This window comes from Macaca nemestrina, chromosome 1, assembly GCF_043159975.1.
Source record: "Macaca nemestrina isolate mMacNem1 chromosome 1, mMacNem.hap1, whole genome shotgun sequence".
Classification (NCBI taxonomy): Eukaryota; Metazoa; Chordata; class Mammalia; order Primates; family Cercopithecidae; genus Macaca; species Macaca nemestrina.
The window spans coordinates 26,779,619-26,804,060 of NC_092125.1; the positions used below are offsets into that span (position 1 = coordinate 26,779,619).

The 24,442-nt window shown below is 38.6% G+C and overlaps 2 long non-coding RNA genes across 4 annotated transcripts in view; one reads left to right on the forward strand and one right to left on the reverse strand.

The window, feature by feature from the left end:
- Positions 1–19,414, reverse strand: LOC105493015 (uncharacterized). The gene is made up of 3 exons (XR_011610910.1): positions 19,150–19,414; positions 1,862–1,910; positions 1–234 (listed from the first exon to the last, which is right to left on the reverse strand). It is a non-coding gene; the product is annotated as an uncharacterized lncRNA (long non-coding RNA).
- A 113-nt stretch (positions 19,415–19,527) lies between these two features.
- LOC105493019 (uncharacterized) overlaps positions 19,528–24,442 on the forward strand; it is a 92,044-nt gene continuing 87,129 nt past the window's right edge. For all 3 annotated transcript variants that reach the window (XR_011610911.1, XR_011610913.1, XR_011610912.1), the window contains exons 1-2: positions 19,528–19,624; positions 20,448–20,667. This is a non-coding gene — a long non-coding RNA (uncharacterized lncRNA). The remainder of the gene's footprint in view (positions 19,625–20,447; positions 20,668–24,442) is intronic.

Here is a 24,442-nt window from a genome sequence, read left to right on the forward strand (position 1 = left end):
CAGAGTTCTTGACAAAGAGCATAAAGGAATCCTGGAGGTGGTGAGATGAATTGGAGGACAGACTTGAGTCAGATAACACTACCTGCTCCTTTGCAGTGTCAAATGGATTAGATGTGATAATGCAAACAGCGTAACATGCATAATAGGTTGATATGTGATGATTTGCCTTCTTTTCCTCAACTCCAAAAATCAATTTCAATAATCAGATGGGGAAACCAGCAGGGCATCCAACATCTGGAATTGAAAAATGATGATGGTGGTCAAAATAAAATTTTCTGTTTTAAAATAAATGCACATTAGTAAAAACATGAAAAATTGAAAATTCTAGCTTGGAGACTTATTTATTCTTTTAGCATACCAGTCTTTTTGTTATTACAGTGTAAGTGGAGAATGTTTCACTATGGACACAGTTGTATATGCTGAATAGAGATTTTGCATTGCTTGACTTTCCATTCGAGTTTAGTTTTCTGTGCATCATGCCTAATGGAACAGCCTGACTAATACATCATATCATTTGTGAGTTAACTTTTTAAATCTGAGTTTAACAAAGGGAAATAAGTATAGAAACTAAAAGAATAAAGAGGCATAAAAATAGCAAGAAAGCCTAAACTCTGCAGCCCCAGATTATTCTGATGTATTGACTGACAAATTTTTCACTTTTCTAATGTGTCCTCTTCTTTACTCTTTACTGATAAGAAAATTATTTCTATAGGAGATCTTTAAGATTCTTCATTTGTGTAGTAATTAGACTACAACAATAAAACCGTAAACTCCTTAGAAGTGAAAGTGTTTAAAACATAGAGAAGTGAAAATAATGATGACTTTGAGCATCTATTTTGTGCTTGGTACTCGGCTAGGTAATTCTGGATGTGTCATTGAGCCTTGCAATAATTGTTCAAGGTAAGTATTATTAATCTATTTCAGAGAAGAGACATAGAAAATAGTTGGCTTACCCAAATCACACGGATGATAAAGAGCGGAGGAGTCAAACCTGCCACTATAGGGCCCTACCAATTACCTACTCAGCCTTCCTTAAAAGAGGCAATGGTAATATATTTAGCTTTAGAGTCAGGAGATGTAGGCTAGAACTCAGGTCTTTATTTATAAATGTTTAGAGTTTAGACAAAATATATGGTTGTCTGGGCTTTAATTTCTTTATCTATAAAATGAGAATGCTAGTGCCTACCTCAAATGGTGTTGTGAGGAATAAATGAATCCCTACAATCTGTGAAAGTGATTTTTAAGCTGCTGAAAGCAATCCAAGGGAAGACGTTTGGTAGTCGCTCTCTCAGTGCCTGCTACAATGATCTGCTGCCTCCTACCCACCTTTCAGGATGGCCTTGAAGAGCTTGTGGATGGTGGATACCAAGGTCAACACAAGCAGCAATGTGAGAAGATGAGTTATGAACCTTTTTAGGAGCTCTGAAAAGCTCAAGCACTCTACAAAATCATTCTTAGAAATTTAGTTTTTCAAAGGCAACTAAAACAGTCTTGCAGAATTGCAGAAGCCAGAAGAATATCTTTAAACCTTAGTTAGAAAATGAAGACCCTTGAGTACGTAACTAGGCAGAAACTTTAATCTAACATACCCCATTAGATTTTCAAGAAAGTATAGAAATTATGTAGCATAAAGGCTTATTTTTGCAGATGAGGAACATGAGATCTGGATACCATACTAATCAGTAGCAGAATTGGGCCTAAAACCCAGGCCTCCTGGTTCCGAGTCGGTGCTCCAATCTACTATATGAATTGTTCCTCTAAATGCATTCAAATGCATAGGAATGGCATTGACAACAAAGTTAATGACAAAGTATTAACTATTAAGGCCCACCAATATGGACCTGGATGGGTTTGAACTTACCGTGTGACCTTCAGCAAGTTACTTCACATCTGTGCCTCAGTGCCCCCATCTGTAAAATAGGTGTTATGATAATGCTGATTTCATGGATTATTATGAAGGTAATACACAGAAAGTTCTTAACACGGTGCCATTCATTGCTCATTTCTTAGTTATTGTATAATCATCAATCCTCTGCATGTCATCAAACCAGAATTATGACTACCCATGCCTCTCCTTTTTAGGATAACCCCAAACGATCTGGGAGCCTACCAGGAGACAGCTTGGATGTAACTTAGGCAGATCCTGTCTGCTTCTTCCCACATTAAGCAGAATTTGAAGCAATCATAACATGATAGGATGCGCCTTGATATGAGGGGATAAAAGGAGATGTAGCACTCATTCTGAGAATTTGAGCCTGAGTCCCAATTTTTTCACCTACAAATGAACATACTAATACCCATTCTTTTTAACTTTGTGATACTCAAAACTGTCAGCTTCCATAAAAATTATATTATACTATTCATTGTTATAGAAATTTAAAGCAAAAAGCAAAAATGCTGGTGGTTTTTCTTCTTGGTTTTATAAGCCACAGCCTCTCACTGAAGTGGCTTTTTTACTTCCTTCTCACACTCAGTATCTGGAGGATTTAATGTCAGAAATGGGTTAACATTCTATTAATTACATTTGATCTCATGGCCATGAACTTAGGTATTTGCTCACCTCTAATAAGGAAAATGTGGTCGTTGCCTTAGAACATGAGATCCTTTCTAAATAAATTGCGAAAGTCCTTTCAATAGCCGGCTTGCTCTTTTTACATAGGAGCTTAGATTTGGAATTTGTAAAGCCACGCTAACCAGCTACCTGCTTTGTGTACTGTCCTAACAATTTGGCCTTTGATTTTATGTTTCTTTCAAAAGCATACAAGCAGTAGGCAAACATTATTCATCAAACTGGTTTGATGACGTGCTTTTGAATTTAGCTTTTTTTATTCTCCTGTGGCACGGTTACATCTATTCTCAAGGCTGTGATGACCCACGAGTGCTGAGGCCTCTGGGCAGAAGTGCCACATTAGAGCTTTCATTGAACAGCTCAAGAGCTCCAGAGTTCCTACTGGTTGCCTGCAGAAAGATATTTAGCATTTTCTCTGCTATTGCCTCCTTCCCTTGTCACAGTTTTCTCAGAGTTGTCTTAGAGGAAGTAATCATCTATATCTCTGTTAAGAGCTTTGATGTATAAGGACCCCACTTGCAGGGGCTGTGAGGCTGCATCTGGCAGATGTTTTGATATATAACTAGCTAAATTCTTTAAGTTCAATCTGATCAATACTGTAGTCAGTATTAGCCTCACACTCCTCCTGTGCATCCTTTACCAAGCCCACGGTTTCTGCCCAGCCACGGTCCTTGAATCTATACTGCCTGATGTGGACACTTGCGTTAAGAATAGCTATCCTCAAAGGTACTCGCATTGTCACCTTTTGAACTTCTCTGCCCTTTGTTCCTTTCCTCCCTCCCCATTCAGTCCCCAACTTCACATACCCAGAAATCCTAGAAGCTTCCTCCCAGTAATATCCTTGGAAGAAGCTGACCAGGCTCGGGGGAAATAAAGTAGTAGAGAAGTTCATATTGGCCTCTTCCAATGATTTCAGCTCCAAAAGAGAAATAAAAGCCCTAGATGGAGACTGACCAGCTGTTTACCCACTTCACACACATGGTAAATGTTCTCTGCTGATAACTCTTGCTTCCATTTGAGTTCTCTGCTGATAACTCTTGCTTCCATTTCTCTGCTGATAACTCTTGCTTCCAAGTGAGAAGCTTTGTGTCTAGGGATAAAGTGACTGACTCCAATGGGAGGTCACTTTCAGAAGAAACAGAAATAGATGGATCCCACAGCACTAATCAATGCTAATATTGGGTGTGTTAAAAATAAACATGTGTTTTCCCTCAGTGAAATACAACTTCCCCAACCATTTCTTTTTTCCTTTCTCTTTCTCAATATTTCATTAATGCAAACTTTTCCTGATTCAAAAGGTATTCCTGCATATAGATTGGTTTCCACTAAAAGAAGTACATTTTGATAAAATTTACCCAAAGTGAGCAGCATAAACATAGCAGCATGACATCACCTACGGTCACCCTGAGATTGTAACCAGTGAGGTAAATCTGAGCCAAAGACAGCTTTATATCTTTTAGTGGCTTTATTCACTTTCAACTCAGTGGCTTGCTGAAATAGCTGTAATAATTAAACAGAAAACTTCTCGGCTATCTAGATTATATAAAGATAGATGCTAAATGTCACACTAGAGTGGGAAAACTGTTGTGTGGCGATATGGCTAGGTTACTAAACTGCCTTATACAGAACCTAATGCAATTAGTACCTCTGACCATAGACTTTCCACTCCTTTTTAAAACAGTAACACTAGCAAACAAGCAATAGAAAGCAAAGAGATCACAATGGCTAACTCAGAGGTTCAGATCTTTGCTCTGTCACTTACGGTTTGTATGAACTTGGACAGGTAATTGAACATTTCTATGTTACTTTCTTCATCTATAAACATGAATATTAGTAATACCTTTCTTTCAGGGCTGCTTTGAGGATATGAGAACACACACATGCATACATACATACATACATATACATCCATACTTATATACATTAACACGCAGATATAGTAGTGCTCAAAAATTGTTGGATGTTGTTAACATTTGTTGCTATCAGGTTGGTGCAAACATAATTGTGCTTTCTACATTGTTGGAATTTGCCATTTGATATTGGAATACATTCTTAAATAAATATGGTTGTGTTATACATCATTTTAATGCACATTTCTTGCTTTATGGGTTTTTTTTTTTTTGCTAATGACATATTACTTGCTGTTTATTTTATATTTATTTTAGACTATCAAAATGATGTTAGACCAAAAGCAAATTTGAGTGATTTTCTTATTTGAGTTCAAAATGAGTCGTAAAGCAGTGGAAACAATTTGCAATATCAACAACGCATTTGCCCCAGGAGTTGCTAAGGAATGTACAGTGGAGTGATAGTTCAAGAAGTTTTGCAAAGGAGAGGAGAGCTTTGAGGATAAGGAGCGGAGTGGCCAACCATCAAAAGTTGACAATGACCAATTGAGAGTATTTATTGAAGTTGGTCCTCTTAAAACTACAGGAGAAGTTGCTGAAGAACACAATGCCGACCATTCTATAGTCATTCGGCATTTGAAGCAAATTGGAAAGATGAAAGAGCTTGATAAGTGGGTGACTCATGAGCTGAGTGAAAATCAAAAAAAAAATCGCTTTGAAGTGTCATCTTTTCTTATTCTATGTAACAACAATGGACCATTCTCAATCAGATTGTGATGTGCGATGAAAAGTGAATTTTATATGACAATGGTGACAACCAGCTCATTTGTTGGACTGAGAGGAAGTTCCAAAGCACTTCCCAAAGCCAAACTCACACCAAAAAAATGGTCTTGGTCGCTGTTTCGTGGTCTGCTGCCAGTCTGATACACTACAGCTTTCTGAATACCAGCAAAACCATTACATCTGAGAAGTATGCTCAGCAAATCGATGAGATACATTAAAAACTTCAATGCCTGCAACCAGCATTGTTCAACCAAAAGGGGCCAATTCTTTTCCTCAACAATGCCCAACTACATGTTACACAACCAATGCCTCAAAAGTTGAACAAATTGGGCTATGCGGTTTTGCCTCACCTCCCATATTCACCTGACCTCTCGCCAACCAACTACCACTTCTTCAAGCATTTTGACAACTTTTTGCAGCAAAAACACTTCCACAACCAGCAGGATACAGAAAATGCTTTCCAAGAGTTTGCCGAATCTATAGGCTTGAATTTTTAGGCTACAGGAATAAACAAACTTATTTCTTGTAGGCAAAAATGTGTTGATTGTAATGGTTCCTATTTTGATTAATAAAGATGTGCTTGAGCCTCGTTATAATGATTTAAAATTCATGGTCCAAAACAGTAATTACTTTTGCACCAACATTTCCTGTGTTCTTACTATGCACTAGTACAGTGCTAAGCATTTTACATGTGTAAATTCAGTTATTTCTTACAACCACTCGAAGACGTAAATAATATTATAGGCTCTTTCAAATGATGGAGATACTAGCGGCCAAGTTTGCTAGACAACTTGCCTTAGGTCACACAGTTAATAAGTAACACTGGGGCTCAGGCCTTATTAGAGCACCTTACTAGACACCATGGATTGCCTCCCCACTGTTGAACACTAGACAAAGGACTCACTCCCCAGGCTGCCATTTGCAAGTAGCCAGCCATTCTGTCTATAGTGTTGAGTCATCAGAGTATACATGTGGACATGCAAACACCAAAACATCTGAACTATTTAGTGTGTCTACCTCCCATTTATTCAATAATTCATTCAAAAGCAGTTACTGAAAGTCTGTTCTATGCCAGACTCTGTGCAAGTTCTGAAGGGTCAAGAGATGACTGAGACAAGTCCTTGCCCTTGGGAGTATTCCAATTCAAGTCAGGGGAACAGAAGTATTAAAAACAATTATATGTGGCTGCCTGCTACCTAGGGCTGTGCCCTCAAATAAAAAGAAGGCTTCCAAGGTGAACTGAACCAATGCCCAGCCCTGTGCCCAAAACCCTCAAGGTAAGAATTTTCTTCTTCAGTTCCTCTTCCTCAACTGATAATTACTCCACACATAGAGAGTCATTCTTACCAATAAATATTCCACTGTGAGGGTTTCAATTTCCTTCATGTAGCTAGATCTATTCCCAAAGACAAGTCTTCTCATAAACAACCGGCTCTCCATAGGAATCCAACATTTTTCCATAATCTCTTCCATTTTTTATTATATCTTTGAGGTGTTACTTAGCTGAACAAGAAAAGCAGTTTTACCCATGACTGGGTCTTTGCTTAGATTGAAATAGGGAATCTTCATTGTTTTATCTTGACACCAAAGGCTTATGGATCTTAGGCCCTTGCAGACTATAAAAATGTCACTAGGAAATTAAAATCTTAAAGATAAAAATAGTGGCATAGTTTTATTTATTTTTTCATTCTATAAATACTTATTCAACATGTCAAATGAGCCAGGTGCTTGGCAGGGCATAAGGAATGCAATAATATACAATGGTAAAAATTGTTCTTCCCTTTAGATTTACAATCTGGTGAATGAGACACAGAGAGATGGAAAAATTTGAAGTACTATTAATATCAATCAGTATAGAGCAGGGTGCAGTCACATGAATGGTAGGGGAGATAGACTGTTTAAAATAGGGGATAACATGCGCAAAGGATCAGACATAAAAACGTACAAAGAACACTACAAAGACTAAAAGGAAAACAATGTTGTATGGCTAAACATGAAATAAAACCTGAAATATGGCAAGAGATAAAACTGGATATGTTTTTATGGTGGGAGATTTAACATGCTTCAGGCCTCAGTTTTCTCATTTTCAAAACAAGAAAAGTTGGGAGGTCAAGGCAGGTGGATCACTTGGTCAGGAGTTTGAGACTAGCCTGGCCAACATGTTGAAACTCCATCTCTACTAAAAATACAAAAATTAGCCAGGTGTGGTGGTGTGTGCCTGTAATCCTAGTTACCTGGGATGCTGAGGCAAGAGAATTTCTTGAACCTGTGAGGTAGAGGTTGCAGTGAGCCACGATTGTGCCACTGCACTCTAGCCTGGGCGGCAGAGTGAGACTCCATCTCAAAAAAAAAAAAAAAAAAAAACAAGAAAGATGTTAACTGTGGACATAAAATACCTTCCAGCTTAAGTTAAGTGACATTAACTTCCCTACAACCACAAATGAATACCCTGAGGACCCTCATCCTCACTGCCTATTAGAGGGGTAACTGTTTTTCATGAATGAATCTGCAGGAATAGTACCATCTGATTCAGTGTTTTCTTTGTGAGACATTCTCTGAGAACAGATTTTTTTCCAACAAGATACATAATTTCTATATCAATAAATGCATTCCAGTTCCTTAAGTAGAAAGTCTTCTTTCCTATGAAAAGACCAAGATGTCCAAAGGGATGACAAAAGTTGAGTAGTTCTGTCTTATGTGACCAGCGAGGGCAAAGAGCAAAATAGAAAAGTGTCATCAGTAAGATTCAGAGAAAGCTCACTTAATACAATGCCATCTGTCCAGTGGTTGCTCAATAACACAGATCTAAAAGAGGAGAGCTGGGTCTACATTGGCCTTCGGCATTACCTCCTTGCACTGTTTTCAAGGAATTAAGGAGCTTCTTTGTCCCTTAACTCTTCAACCACCTAATATATTAATAATCATAATATACTTTACTTTCTGAAGCATTTTGTGGATTAGGAAGTCCTTTTATATGAACTATCCTACTCAAGCCTCATGAGAACCCAGTGAACTAAGATTTCTTATCCCTTTTGTACAATGGGAAATCTTTGGTTCAGAATAAGTGACTCGCCACACGCCTCTCATTGGTCAATGGACCTTTACGAACCAAAGCCTCTTTGGATTTGCTCTGTTACCAAAGAAAACTACAAAGATCGGTTGGTGTGAAGGTTCTTGCCAAAAAATTTAAAATAAAAATGAAAATTTAACACATCTGACTTTTCCGTTTGTTCCTCATACATTAAATATGATATTTAACCAATTATCTCAATTGCCTCTCAACTGCAGAAAGTTAACCTTTATACAGAATGTATTTTAATATTTTATCAAGCCAGACCTAGCACCAGAAGATGATTTTATAAATTATTTCATCTACTACATCCTTATTTTCCTTCCACAAGATGGAAATTAGCATACTAATCACTGCTAACATTTTTTGAAGATTTATTATTTAAAAGCACTGTACTAAGTGCTTTTACATGGATTATCCTATTTTGTCCTTAAAACAACCTCATGAGGCTGAAAATTTATTATGCCCATCTTCTTTTTTTTAGACAGAGTCTCACTCTGCTGCCCAGGCTGGAGTGCAATAGCATGATCTCAGTTCACCACAACCTCCATCTCCTGGGTTCAAGCAATTCTCGTGCCTCAGCCTCCCGAGTAGCTGGTATTACAGGCACCCGCCACCATGCCCTGCTAAATTTTATATTTTCACTATGTTGGCCAGGCTGGTCTCAAACTCCTGACCTCAGGTGATCCACCCACCTCGGCCTCCCAAAGTGCTGGGATTACAAGTGTGAGCCACCACACCTGGCCTGTGCCCATCTTCTAGATGAAGAATATGAGGTATTAAACGAGTTAAGAGATGCTCAAGTTTTAATAGCTAACGAAGAGGTGCGGCCAAAATTCAAACCAAGACACTTCATTGCCAAACAGTGCCTGTGCTCTTAAAGTCCAATGCCCCCCTACCTCAAGACTCCCCCCACAAGCGGTAGGGTTCCATAAAAAATAGAGGCAGTCTGTGCAGTCCATGCAATCTCAAGATTATGTGTGCAATTACTGATGGGGGTATAGGCATAGAACATCACACACTTCCTACATTTCAGCTAGGATGACAATTTCAGTCTATTTCACAGGGATTTAGAGTACCATTGAAACTGCTTCTGAAGATACACACTCTTCATATTCAGAGAGAGTCCCACCCCCACTGTGTCACTTTACCAGTGAGAGAGAGGGAACAGCAAGTACCTTCCAGGAGCCTGGCAACTGGCCAGCCTGTGATCAAGACCGTGGATTGGCAAGATTTAAAAGTGCAATCAGTCAACATAGTGGGGGAAAAAAAGCTAAGTGGTCCATATAGGAATCAAATGCATGAATCTGGCTTCATTAATATGCCTCATTAATTAATCAAACAAACTCATCAAAACTGCATTCAAGTTTATGGGCAAATCGAGTTTATGGGCGAAAGGCAATGTCACCCTGCAACTCTTACAAAAGAGAAGTGCTGTTCATTTGCTCATTTTATTATATTGTTTTCCAAACATCATATCAGATTGCCCCTGATGTTGAAAGGAGGCCTTGCCTGGAATGCTGGTGGCCCAGGAGGCAGCCCTGGAAGGAGCCTGCTCTGACATTCCTGATCCTGGCCCCTCCCTCAGCACCCACTGCTGGGGCAGTTGCCAACAGCACTGTAAATCCTGGGGGCTCTCAAAAGAAGAGAGATAGGAAGAGTTTTGACATGATTCTAAAAAAACTATGATCCGGTTGGACAGATTTTCATTTCAGTTTAACATGGACCCCAGTTTTAGATGATCTTATTACATGTGCTCTTTTCAAAACATAAATGTTAAAAATTAACCTTTAAAAACTCCCACCATCTTTTTCACAAATAGCTTGCAGCAATTTGGTTATTGTTTTCTACCTCCAAAGGACACAAAGCAATCACTCAGAGGGATAATGACAGGGATAGAAGGCATTGAGGAGCTCAGCCTTCCACCTCCAAATTCTGTCTCTGCTGGAAACTAAGCAACTGGCTCATAATTGCCAAACTCAACTAATGGGCATGAGAAACCCAATGTCAATCACATTAGGTATAAATGCTGAAGACATCAATAGCATAAAAAGGTAAAATCTGATTTTTATTCATGTACTTGTGTTTTAAATGACACCATAAACCATTCACTGACTTATTAGGGAGGAGAGACATAATTCATCAGAAAATAGAGAACAGAGCTTCGATATCATACAAGCCCCATTCTTATTGTAAGGTTTGAAACTTGAGTCAAAATCCCAGCTGCTGATCTCACTTCGTGTTAGTAGCAAAAAACCCTCTGAGCCTCAGAGTTCCCATCTGAGAATCCCAGCCGTAAGATGATGTTGTTGTAAGATAACATAAGAAAACATAAGGAGACGTGCCCAGCACATAGTAGGGCTCCACAATCATCTTTTGAACCTGAATCTGGTCGCCCACTTACAGGGATAAAAGAGACGAAATCTAGGCCACTAAGTCACAATGTGACATGCAGAAAAAATAAACTCCTTGACTAGGTAAAACTTGATGTCCCACTATTGAAAAGATCACAAGGCATATATTGGTTTTAAAAAGAGAAATAATACATACAATACTCTCTCTCTACATATATAATATAATAAGACCCAGGTAAATGTTCTGGAAAGTCCAAGCTTCCCTTGTATACAGAGTATAAAAGGAAAACCTGTAAGAATTCCAGAATGATTTAACTGAGTTATCTCAGAAAATCAAAACATCTAATATACCCAGCAGTCATTTCAACATGACTTCAGGGTCCAAACACCAAAAAACTGTGTCTCAGGCCAATACTAAAATCCAATCCTGCTTTGTTTTATATGCTTGAAGAAAAGATGTGTGGTGTGCATCTACATACAACAACTGGTATTTTGTCTGTTACTGGGGAGTTTCTTCCTTAAAGTGACACTATGGTGAACCTTTTTGTGGAAATGATTATCCCTTATTTTATCTTTCATGTAAATATGGGTCTTCTAGAATCTCATCTGCTCCTAACTGCTCACAACTATCCCTGAGGAACTCAGGAACCCTGAGAATGGAGAGGGAATCAACGTGAGCCAGAACTCAGGATAGTATCTTTGGGAAGAGTCTGGCTCTCGGGATCTTACAGACTCAGGGTTGAGTCCTGTCTCTGACATGCACAAGCTGCATAAAATTGGATAAGTGACTTCGGCAACATCTTTTTCATCTGTAAAATGGGTATAATAATCATCTAGACCTAATAGTTTATAATTTAGATTCGATGAGACTATACCTGGGAAACCCTGAGAATAATAAGTGTCAGTGTTAGCTGTTGCCATCATCCTTATCTTGGCCAATAGACACCAAGAGATCTCCTCACATTAGCACTTAATCCATGTAACCCTTTTGCTCTTCACACAGCCTCCAATATTTATAGCCCATATCAAGCCCATTGAGGAGTGTAGCTTTCAGACCCTGTCATATAACACTATCTACTTAGAGAAAAGTGAGAAAAAGAAGGGGAAAAGCTACATAACCTTCTTTTCCTTCTCTCATGACATCTAAAGTATCCATAAAAGTCAAAACAGATAATAAAAAATACATGTTGATTGACAAGTTCCTTGAAGTTCACAGATTTCTATAAACCCAGAAATCAAGAAACCATGTTTCCTGTAGCACATTCATTCCACAAAGATGTCACAAGTACCAGAGAAAAACAGAGAGCAAGGGAATTAATTAATTAGCTTCAGTTAGGCACCAGTCAAATAATACCATTATCTTCCTACCTAATAGCCTGGGACCTAATCACGAGCTACTACTGACCATAAATATTCATATTGGCATTTGAATTTCACATAACTGACCTTTGATGTGAAGAAGTCAAGCTTGATCAAGACTGTGGGATACTAATGACATGCAGTGGAAGAGGATACATGAGAAAATATTGACAGGACCTTCCCACAAAATATGAAACCAGCACAGAAAAGATTTAAAGGAGGTAAAATAATACCTGATACTGGACTGAGCTGGCACTGTAGAATCACTCCTCTCTTCAGCTCCTACCAGACTCCACTGAAGGTAGGATTAAAAAAAGAAAATGCTTGGACCCTCCAATCTTTTAGTCAGTTACCTTTGTCGATGATAGGGCTGATGATGGTTAGCTTGGCCTATGGGCTTCCTGCACTGTCTGCTGCTCTCTTTTGGGTTTGGAAATCTGCTTTGAGTCTCAGGAAGCCCCTGTGAGAACTGGGGCAGAGCCAAAAGTGAGAAAGTAGGGAAGATTGGAAGGTCAAAGGAGAAACAAGGGGAGCTTTGAGGGAGGTGTCCTCCCAGGGTGCCCAGTAGCTGGCAGGAAGGTGGCAGAGGAGGCTGGACACTGCTCATTCTTTCATACATAAAAGGGACTTTTATTAACTATCTCTGTGTAAAAACTATTCCAGAAATTGGGGAAGTAAAGATGAACAAGACCTGGCCCCCATCCTTAAGGTTAACATTATGTATAGGGGAAACCAGTAACACACACACACACCACTTTTATACAATGGAGTTTCATGTGACAAGTGCTAAATGTGAGATGTGAACAATGTCTAAGTGATTCCAGAGGAAAGAATGCCTTAAGGGTATTGGGGGTTGTCAGGAAGGTGTCTCAAGGAAGATCATATTTTGGTCTAAAGGAGCATGAGTTTGCAAAAATACAAGTTGAGGTGAGAGTACAGGAAGAGGACAAGTCCTCCAGGTGGAAGCACCAGCATAAGCCCAGGGCTGGAGATAAGAGGCAATCCTGCAAGGGTTCGTACCCTTGAAGAGTGAGGTGGGAAAGATATGTGGAGGGGAAATGCAGGGAGATGTCTGCAGGCCAGATCACAAGTAACAAAGGGTGCCCTTCCTAGTGTCTGTATCTAGGACACAATTTCTCCCCAAGAATGCATTTGGCCAGAATGTCTCATGTGCTCTAATACCTCTCAGGAACATGAGAATATGAGTGGGGAGGAGAAAGAGGAGGATGAGGAGGAGGAGGAGGAATGCCCCACAATTAGGGCTTCAATAAAGTGACATGTACCCTCAGTTACAAACAAGAAGAGAAAATGTGGCATTTGCTCTTTCAGTTGATTTTGGTCTGAAGTCTTAACATTGTCTTAAGTGAATACTATGCCCTCTAATTTTCTGAAACTGCAAGGTAAATGTTTAAGAAAGATGAAAAACAGAGAGTTAGTCCTTTTTTTATTTTTTTCTGAGCTTAACCTTAAGAGTGAAAAAGAGTCTGCCTTCACATCACACCCACGCAGATCTCTGGATTCATAGGATGAGCAGGGCTGCTGTATTAATCACGTTTTCTTATTGCAGGATGCAGAGCTACATAATAGCTGGGGAGTAACTTCACATTGAGGAGTTAGGTTTCAGAGCTGGCTCTTAGGGATCTGGGATAAAAGCAACTCATAGTCCCTCACAGCGTCTCCAGTTACTGGGAATGGGCAAACCTCACTGAAAAAGAGGAAGAAGGCATGCGGGTTGCAACCAGTTTGCAGCTCTGAAGCCACTGGATTTCTCAGCTCCTCCTCTTCTTCTTCCTCCTCCACCTCTTCCTGCCCTTGCTTATCCTCCATGAACCCAAGCCCCTGCCCCACCACATGGTTAGAGAAGCAGCTACAAAATAGGGACAAATTATCATGAAATTAGTGAGGGAAAAACTTTACATTTGTCTGTTCTAGGGAAATTTTCCCCAAAGGGCTCAAGAAGATCTGGCAAGTGCTCCCTTCCTGCCGCAAATAGGTGGGAGTGTGTGGCAGTTCCATGTCTACCTCATACTAAGCACTTACTACAAGGCTCTAGGCATTATTAGTGCTTTAAATAGATGTCTCCATTTAACCAGCTCTACAACCCTACAGTACTATTGTGACCATTTTATGGATGAGAAAACGGAGGTCCAGAAAAGTTAGGGGCTTCCCCAGAGCTCACAGCTAGTAAGTGGTGGAGCCAACATTTAAATCTTGGCAGTCTGTCACTAGAACCCTGGACATCTACCATGACAATATAAAGCCTCCCAGACTCCCAGAAATATGCCCATGAAATCTCCTAGATGCTGAAAATGGACCAAATTTCACCAGCGCCTTTTTAATGCAAATTATTCAATTGGATAAATGTGGATTACTATATCTTTAGGACTTTTATTAAAACTTGTTCTACTGTGTATAAAATATTCAAGATACATATGAAAGGTAAGAACAAGTGGCCATGTGTGTGGTATGTTTACTCTTCCTACACACCAGTGCTCCAGCTCTGAATATCTGAGCTACTGGATCATTGTCCACTTTGACCTTGAACAGCAGGGAGATCCTTCTAGCCATGATTGGTCCTGAATCCCCAAACTCCTCCTCCTGCCCTTGCATAATGTGCCCTGCCCTGCTGACAATGCATGTCCTGATGTACTAAGTCACAACACTGAATATTCCTCTGTCCTCATTTTTTTTCAGCAAACAGGATGAATATCAGCTCCAGCAGAATGCCCACAAGGTTGTATGAAATTCAGTGGGAGAAAATTCTAAAGTAAATGCTGCAGAATTCTATTATACCGCACTGTTTCCAGAGTGCTCAGCATGTCACATTGCCCTGTAGAGCTGGGAATGCAGAAACAAAGGCCTCCAGTGTTGTTTCCATTTGTAAGAAGGCTGAATTAACGTTGCTAGGGAAACAAAACCTCAGTTTCCTATTAAATTTACTTTCAGCTTATGTGTCACACCTCTTGCAGCCTCGGTGAAACACAATAAAGGAAGAGAACTACAGTTCCTTTATTAAAAGCTCTTAGCGCACACATTTCCCAGGTAAAGATAATCCACAGGAGGATAGATTTGGGCAAATTTCATCATAAAGGTGATTCAACTCCACCTAGGTTTCGCTATATGGTGGGGGAAGATCACATAGAAAGATGCCTGTGTGCATTGTTCACTGTACCTAGGAGCGCATGACACAGGAATTGCATTTGTCTCTATTTCCAGTGGTCACAGTTACAGTCTAGAAGTCTTGGAACTTGTGTATAATTTATAATGTATATACAACTTATGTATAAGTTATAACAGAAGTTATAATGTATATATAACAATCAAAGAAAGAGAGAAAATTGGAAGAAATGCAGTAATGAATGGGGACAGAATGGTGGATAGAGGGTAAGAAAGCAGGAAAGGAAGAAAGCAAATGGTAGAATCAGCTCAGTAGTTAGTAATGGACCACAAGACTTTCAAGAGGGAGCTGATCAATTGACTCTGATGTTGTAAAACATATAGGAGAAATGGGTTACGGCTAAGGCAAACCAAACCAGGTATCAAGGATGATCTGGAGAGAGGATATGGATCACACTTGGATGAGGCTGTGTCTGCACAAGCATGGGCTCCTCCTTTGCTGAAATATGGCACCATCTTAAGAGCTAAAACCAAGCAAGCTTTCTGCTGACTACTCAGATGTTAGTGTCTGCACACTTCCAGGGACTTGTCAAATCCTAGTCTTAATTCATCGTCAGTCCCCAAGGTTCAAGCCGTGGTCCATGCTTTCCAAATCTCAGTTCAAACATCAATTCTCAAGGACATTTACCCTAACACTGCAGACTAGATTCAATCCATGCTATGCATTCTGAAAACCTGGCTATCATTTTCTCCAAATTACTCACAGTTAGAAGTTATGTATTTCTGTGATTTTATTTATCTTTCTCCTTTATTAGACTATAAGCTCCTTGAATATAAGAAGTGTGCTTGTTTCTGCTTAGCATTGTGTCCTCAGTTCCTACACTGAATCTGGCACATAGTAGAGGCTCAGCTAATATTTGTTCAATGAATGAATGAATGTATCCTAATCAGATATGACTAAAAGGTAAACAAATCATCCCATGATGACTAATGATACCAAGCCTTCAAAGGCCAGCAGAAAGTCACAGAATCCCAAGCAACTTCTGACTGAGCTCCTTTCATAGGGAAGCACACACTCCCAGACAGCACCATCTGGAAGTAGACCAGATAAAATTTGGATCCATCATGAATGTTTAATTGCACTCTTATCTTCCACATACAATGTCAGTATTTGACTTGCCTTGTATGACCATGGGAGGCTTTCAGAATTAATTTCTGAATAACTTCTTAAGGTTTTTTGGTATATTGACTTCAGCCAAGGATCATTTGTATTTCCTGAGACCGGAAAGTTTTGGGCCTCGTGCGTAAACAACATCTTGGATCAGGCACGGAAATTTCAACAGTACTTGGCAATTTCCTAGCGGCTTACAACTGCTGATCCCGCCAACACAGGGAGTTTAGATGCAGTTTCCTCATCCCTCTAGTTTCTATAAATGTCCTTCCTGCAGAAAGCAGTGGCCAGAGGCACAGAGAATAGTGATGTACTCAAGTTTGCCTTCTGTGGCTGAATTAAGAATTAAATCTAGCTCCAGTGAGGAAGCAGCAGACCATGCATTCAAGACCAGTTACATAAGTGGTTTGAATCACATTATTTTCTATCAAAACTGTTTTATTCATTTGTGCTATTCCATTTGTAACATCAAGGTAAGTGGGAGATGAGAATGTGTCAAGAAACAAAGGCTCTGGGGGATAGCACAGAATGCCCATGAGTAAATCTGTAAGACTCCACTGATAACTGTTCCTTTCATCAATATCAGGAAAAAGGTCACCAGGAAAGACATGGCTCTGAGGAATCCAGAAGCAACTAGATCTTCTCAAAATAGAGAATTTCCTCAGAAAGAAGCAGAAAGAGGCCCAGATTTGAGTCAAAGGGACCCAGATATGAATACTGGTTTTGTCACTGAGCTGTGTGACGTTGGGCAAGTTACTTCACTTTTCTGAGCCTCAGTTTCCTTATTTTAAAAGCAAAATAATAATATCTGCCTTCTATCACTGTTTCAAAATTAGAACTACCGTGAAGAGAGACTCCAGACTGCTGTCTGGCTTGTAATAAGTTCAGCTGTCATTTCACTGGCCATCTCCAAATTGCCCTCACCATTTCTCCATTTTTCTTGGTTACCATCCTGGACCATGCCGGGTCTCCTTTATTCGTGCTACTGTTTTTCATGTAGTTTGCTGAACTTAGAAGTGTCATTTTCTTGGTTTTAATATCTATGATAGTAATAACTTGAATTGCCTATTAATTGCATTTTGTGGTCTCATGGTACGAGAGAGAGCAAGAGCAAAAGTGAGAGAGCTAGAGAGAAAAAAAGAGAGCAAGTGAGGGCAAACAAAGTCCAGAGACAGCTACATAAACTATATTTGATTATGTGCATCTGTCAGAAGCAGGCCAGACTCACGGGATGACCAGGAATAAGTGCAGCTGGAACAGAACCCAGATGTCTTTCTTCTGGCCCCTCGTCACATTCACTCCCACTTCTCTTTCACTCCTCATTCCCACTTCTCTTTCTCTCCTCGCTCCTTCACTCCAGATTTGGTCCTCCTTCTTTAGAATCCCAGCCTTCCACCACAACCACTTTAATGAACTTTGGTCCTGACCCTCATGCCTGTCATCATCTTCTATCTAGTCCAGAGTGGTTCTCATGTACTCTCTGGCTCTGTCCAGGCCCAGCATTTCCTCCGCTGTCCCTTCTCAATTGAGCCCACTTTGGCTTCCAGTGTCTGTCCTTTTCACTTCTCCTCAATAGGTTTCCTAAATCCACCACTGACTCAATGTAGTTCAGGACCACTGTTCTTCCTGCCTCTAGTTTTGTTTCCTGACTAGCTCATTCTTCCTTTTCATTTCTTTGAGCCAGGGGGCCCAGGACAGTCTCTTGTTAATGTTTGCACACCGCAGGGTTGATCGCCCCATGCCACCACAGACCTGACCAAATGTGAACTTGACTTAGATCTTGCATGGGCTATGCAGGTACAAAAATCCGGGCTCCTGCCATCAAGCAGCTTACATATGATTGACAGATAACATAGACATATTAACGACATAAAGGAAAAACAGACACAAAAAGTCTCATTTGAATTTGAATAATGTTCTCAGTAGATCATTATTTATCTGAGAGTGAAGGCACCAAAAGAATCCCACAAAAACAATGGTCCTAACTGGATTATTTTTATGATTACTTAATTCCAAATTTATACTAATATAATGAGTACAGTATGATTTGCTAAAGTACAATGCATAGGGAAAACAGAATCTGCTAAGCTAAGAATGACCTGTCAATGATTCCATAAAGACCAACTTGCTTAACAGAGACTGGATGACACAGAATTTAAGGTACAACTGCAAGGATATTATAACAATCTTGATGGTGATCAATAAGTTCATGATTCTTTATAGTTTATCTATTTCAAAAATAGCAACTATTTTAAAGCACTGAATTTCAAGTATACACATACAGAGATACACATACACATAACCTGCTATGTCATCTTTTGTCAATCATCGTACTTTTTAGTTACATATTTCAAACTTTAAAAATATTAGATATAACTCACATTGTTAACATTTGGATAATGGCATTTCCAATGCACAAACAAGGGCTATTAATCAACAAAAGAAAGCATACGATTTAAATAACTGAATTGCAAAATTAAGAAAGCACATCAACTTTGCGTATTAAGGATATGTAGGAAAAATATTCATAAAGCATCTGTCATCTGTTTCAAAGAGGAATGCTTAATTAGAATACAGTGACCTCAATTGGTCACCCAGCTTAAATGGTTCAGGATTGTGTCCTGACTAAAAGTCGCCATGGCAACTAAAAGTCAAGTCAAACAGCTGCTCAGTCTGTTGCCTAACTTTGTTCACCTAGTTAAAAGTTTTCATGCTAGATAATATATTTCCCACATTTATACTTATTTTTTAGTTTCTAGGAAAATATGTAGAGGCATTCTGGCTTTTTTCATAGTTCATTTGTTATTATGGTTACAAATAAGAAATATCCAAAACAACAAACAAACAAACAAACAAACGAAACCAGATAAGAAACATACCAGATATTTCTAAGTAATTCTAGACATCTGGGTGTGCTGAAAGACACTTCAAATTTGAACGTTTCCTCCCGCAATGTTTGGTCCGTGTGCACTAAAATCCAGTTAAGCAAATCTTTATCTCAAAACCTGCTATGTGGAGAATCTGACCTGAAATGAACATCCAGATATTTTTTCATAATTGGGGGAATTCCAACATGAGTGAGAGATAAGACTTTACTTCCAAGAATAGACATTATCACCCTTTACTTCCTGTCAGCTAGAGTGTGAGCTCATGCCTCTGATATTTGAAGGAATAACCTACAGGTTCAGGGTCAGATTTACAGAGTTGAGACCCCAGTCGTGTGGTCACAAAGGACGCATGGTGACAATGCCAACCAGCAGTGATCAGAGAGGGTAACTCCCATGGCATATCTTTGACTATGCTTCACTTCCTCTGGTTTCCATCTATGCCTGGTCTATTATCCTACAAATGGAGGTATGGGATATTATTCCTATAAATTTATATTCTACTTAAGTTAACCAGATTAATTTCTGTTTTATTCACTAATAGAATCTTGACTAGCACAAAAATCCTAGTAGAAGTTATTGCAATTTACAGAGCTATAGGATAATGAAAGAGGAATGGATAAAACAATACATGGAATTTATTATGTAGCTTATTTGCTGACAAAGGCAGTGAAAATATAGCTAGTGTTAAAGGATGGGGAACACAGATGCTCTTGGCACAGATTGATGGCATGACTAATGAAATTGTGACCTATGATGTGATGATATTAGGGAATTTGTGTTCAATGTGTTAGGTATAGTCACGGTATTGTGTTTATGGAAGAAAATATTATTTCTTTAAATATGCATATTTCCATATTTGCAATGAAAAGCCATTTTGTCTATAAGTAAATTTGGCAATATATTTGTAAACATTAAACATAAGTGATGTATATATGTATTTTATTTATGCTATTTTCTCTAGTTTTTATGCGGCTGAAAATGCTTAAAATAAAGATTCTAAAAATTATTACTTGCAATTACCTGAGAAGATCACAAACCACTTGGAAGGAGGGGAAACAAGTATCCATTGCCATAGAACAATAAAAAGTGTCTAAAAAATTGAAGGATGAGGTCCAATGACAATATTATAACCCTAAATTATTAGTTAAAATTATGAATTTAATTATAGGGATTAATATAATTTTGTAAAATTGCCTCTAATCTCTTATAGCTACTTAGCTAAAATAAATGAATAATAAGCACTAAGTTCTATCATGCGCATTGTTGAATTACATCCATTGAGTTCACAGATTTCCCAGACCTTTTTCTGAAAATGTGGACACTGACAGAGAACACATGGAATGCCCAAAATTGGAATGGAGCACTAACTGAGGGTTTTGGAGGACTTGGAAAATCAAGAACCTACAGCTTCCATTTAGTTTCCTCTCTCAATGGAAATAGCTTCTCCCTTGTCTCAAATAATTATTCCTGCCTTTCCTGAGGACCCTGCAACTCTCTAATCTGTAGAAGGTAATTTACAATTGGAATCCATTTCTCTTCATGCCCCGTTACCCCACCCTTCACTTTCTCCAGAATCCTAACTAGAATCGGATTTCCAGTGTGCCCCAAATCTGAGAAGATAAAATCTATGTTACAATAATTGCAAAAATTAAGTATAAGTTATATTAGGAAAGACATGGTTTATATATGTGCTAATTTCTGGATTCTGAGAGTGTTCAACTAAGAAAGGCACTGCAATTTAATCAACTGAATTTATTAATATAGGTACAATGAACACATTTTTTAAAAGTTAATACACTAGTTCAAGCTGCTGGATCTTATTGTTTCCTTTTATTATTATTATTATTTTCTTTAATTTCTGGGATACATGTGCAAAATGTGCAGGTTTGTTACATGGATATATATGTGCAATGGTGGTTTACTGCACCTATCAACCCATCATCTAGGTTTTAAGACCCATATACATTAGGTATTTGTCCTAATGCTCTCCCTACCCTTGCCCTCCACCCCCCAACAGGCCTCAGTGTGTGATGTTCCCCTCCATGTGTTCTCATTGTTCAACTCCCACTTATGAGTGAGAACACGCAGTGTTTGGTTTTCTGTTCTTGTGTTTGCTGAGAATGATGGCTTCTAGCTTCATCCATGTCCCTACAAAGGACATGACCTCATTCTTTTTGATGGCTGCATAGTGTTTCATGGTGTACATGTGCCACATTTTCTTTATCCAGTCTATCATTGATGGACATTTGGGTTGGTTTCTTTCCTAACTGACTTACTTCTACATTCAACATTGGCCACAGGAAATAAAGTTTACATTTCATAAATTTCTTGGAATGTTATTAAGAAAGTTATCCAGAGACATTGAAAGACTGTTGAAGTGAATTTTATCATCCACTGACCCTCATACCCAACTATGACCTCTGAAAGGGTCCTCAAAATACTCCCATTACTAAAGCCTTCAAAAATATATTGGTGAAGGGAATCCCAGCATCTTTATAAAGTGTCCAAGTTGTTCTCTGTAGGTGAGAGATGCTGAGGTTGAAATGAGCTCAGTGATTTCAACAAGGATTGAAAGACTCAAGGTGGAACTTCACCACCAAGTATAAGGTGTACATTATTACCAAAATAGATTGCTTGGGTCAGTATGGTAATTAGAATGATCTCACTCAAAAGCTGCAGTTCGCAAACCATAAACTAAGATGCCCAAAGCTCTGCAGCAAAGTCACAGAAGTGGCCCAATATCTTGTAAATGTTCAAGGAAAACACAGTGAAATATACTACATGTACCACTAGCTCAAGATAGTTTACAATTTCCACTTTAGACCATGCTACATTCCTTTCAGTAACATCATATCTTTGAAAAACAGGGTTTTGGTGGCTGCTGTGGTAAAAAGCAGATACTGACATGAAAATTAATGTTGAATAGAAAATGAGGGTGGTAGTTTTTAATGTGATTCCCAGATTTAAAAAGTTAAGTAGTGCCTAACAGGTATATATATTCCACAAGTAAGAAATTAAAATTATTTAAAGATAAAACAAAAATGTACTCTTTTCCTTCAATTTGTGTGTTCTATGTTCTTCATGTACACATCCCATTGATAAGTAGTTGAAGTTATTTAAGAATAAAACGAAAATATTTTTTGTCCATTTTATGCATATTTCTTTTATATAATCAACAAGTTATTAGGACATAAATATGTATGAAGTTGTTTTAGCCCAACTACTTAATAAATGGAACTTTTAGTTACTTAATTTGACCCAGAGGCACCAAAAAAATTACTGAGACACTATGGACACTAAGACTGAGAAAGTTTAGAAATCTCTGTCTACAGAGATCTTCATTACTGTTACTAAGACCAAACAACTTTATTTTCTTTTTTATTTTATTTTATTTTAAGTTCTGGAATACATGTTCAGGACTTGCAAGTCTGTTACATAGGTAAACATGTGCCATGGTGGTTTGCTGCACAGATCAACACAACACCTGCACACATTAAGCTCTGCACACATTAGATATTTATTCTGATACTCTCCCTACCTTTACCCACCCCTCCCCTCTCCAACAGACCCCAGTGTGTGTTGCTCCCCTTTCTGGGTCTATGTGTTCTCATTGTTCAGCTCCCACTTATAAGTGAAAACATGTGGTGTTTGGTTTTCTGTTCCTGTGTTAGTTTGCTGAGGATAATGGCTTCCAGTTCTATTCATGTCCCTGCAAAGGACACGATTTCTTTCCTTTTTATGGTTGTATAGTATTCCATGGTGTATATGTGCTACATTTTCTTTATTCAGTCTATCATTGATGGGGATTTGGGTTGATTCCATGTCTTTGCTATTTTAAATAGTGTTGCAATGAACATACATGTACCTGTATCTTTATAATAGAATGATTTACATTCCTTTGGGTATATACCCAGTAATGGGACTCCTGGGTCAAATGGTATTTCTGGATCTGGGTCTTTGATAAATTGCCACACTGTCTTCCACAATGGTTGAACTAATTTACATTCCCACAAACAGTGTAAAAGTGTTCCTGTTTCTCCATAGCTTCACCAGCATCTTTTGTGTCTTGACTTTTTAATAATCACCATACTGACTGGAGTGAGATGGTATCTCAATGTAGTTTTGATGCTCATTTCTCTAATGATCAGTGATGTTGAGCTTTTTTTCATATGTTTGTTGGCTGCATAGTAGACACAATAAAAAACAATAAAGGGAATATCACAACTGACCCCACAGAAGTACAAACAACCATTAGAGGATGCAATAAACACCTCTAAGCAAATAAACTAGAAAATCTAGAAGAAATGAACACATAAATTCTGGACACATATACTCTTCCAAGATTGAACCAGGAAGAAGTTGAATCCCTGGATAGACAAATAACAGATTCTGAAACCAAAAAAAAAGCCCAGGAATAGATAGATTTACAGCTGTATTCTACAAGAGGTACAAAGAAGAGCTGATATCATTTCTTCTGAAACTATTCCAAATAATTGAAAAGGAAAGATTCCTTCCTAACTCATTTTATGAGGCCAGCATCATCTTGATATCAAAACCTGGCAAAAATACAACAACAAAAAATAAAACTTCAGACCAATATCCCTGATGAACACTGATGCAAAAGTTCTCAATAAAATACTGGCAAACCAAATCCAGCAGTGCATCAAAAAGCTTATCCACCACGGTCAAGTTGGCTTCATCCCCTGGATGCAAGGTTGGTCCAACATATGCAAATCAATAAATGTGATTCATCACATAAACAGAACTAAAGACAAAAATCACATGATCATCTCAATAGATGAAGAAAAGGCCTTTGATAAAATTTAACATCCCTTCATGTTAAAAAGAAACTCTCTGTAAACTAAGTATTGATGGAGCATACCTCAAAATAATAAGAGCCACTTATGACAGGCCCATAGCCAATATCATACTGAATGGGCAAAAGCTGGAAGCATTCCCCTTGAAAACAGACACAAGACAAGGATGCCCTTTCTCACGATTCCATTTCAACATAGTTTTGGAAGTTCTGGCCAGGGAAATAAGGCAAGAGAAAGAAATAAAGGACATTCAAATAGGAACAGAGGAAGTCAAACTGTCTCTGTTTGCAGATGACATGATCCTATATCTAGAAAACCTCATTGACTCAGCCCAAAAGCTTCTTAAACTGCTAAGCAACTTCAGCAAAGTCTCAGGATACAAAATCAATATGCAGAAATCACAATCATTTCTATACACCAACAACAGATAAACAGAGAGCCAAATCATGAATGAACTCCCATTCACT